The following is a 490-nucleotide window of genomic DNA, read 5'->3' on the forward strand; positions in this document are numbered from 1 at the left end:
TTTCTGAATAAGCGGAATCTGTAATAAAAAATGGACGTTCCCATTTAAAATTTTAAACTTACCCTCTCTTTCACCCACAGCGGGTGGGGGTGAAGAGTCATGTTAGTTGTCAAAAGATAGCTTTTTTGAAAACATTGAATACGTATATTTTCAGATTTCTGATCCGATGTATATTTCTCGAGATATTCGACCGTTTCCAAACTTTTCGGATACCCTGTATAGAACTAAGATTTGGAAAGAATACGGGCTTTAGGGGTCAGGCGCAGAAGGCATCACGCAAATAATACACTTATGAAGCTTGAAACTTCTTTATTTAACAAACATGTTTCATGTGTCGACTCATCATTTTTGAGCCTTCCTCAGAGCAAACACAAACTAACATACCAGGTAAATATGAATTTTTTAATAAAAAATACGCGTTTATTGCATGAAAATGATAAAAAATATTTTATTCGAAGTATTGCCCATCGCTAGCTATACATTTTTCCCA

Source organism: Trachymyrmex cornetzi, unplaced genomic scaffold (assembly GCF_001594075.2).
Source record: "Trachymyrmex cornetzi isolate Tcor2-1 unplaced genomic scaffold, Tcor1.1 scaffold545, whole genome shotgun sequence".
NCBI classification, from domain to species: Eukaryota; Metazoa; Arthropoda; class Insecta; order Hymenoptera; family Formicidae; genus Trachymyrmex; species Trachymyrmex cornetzi.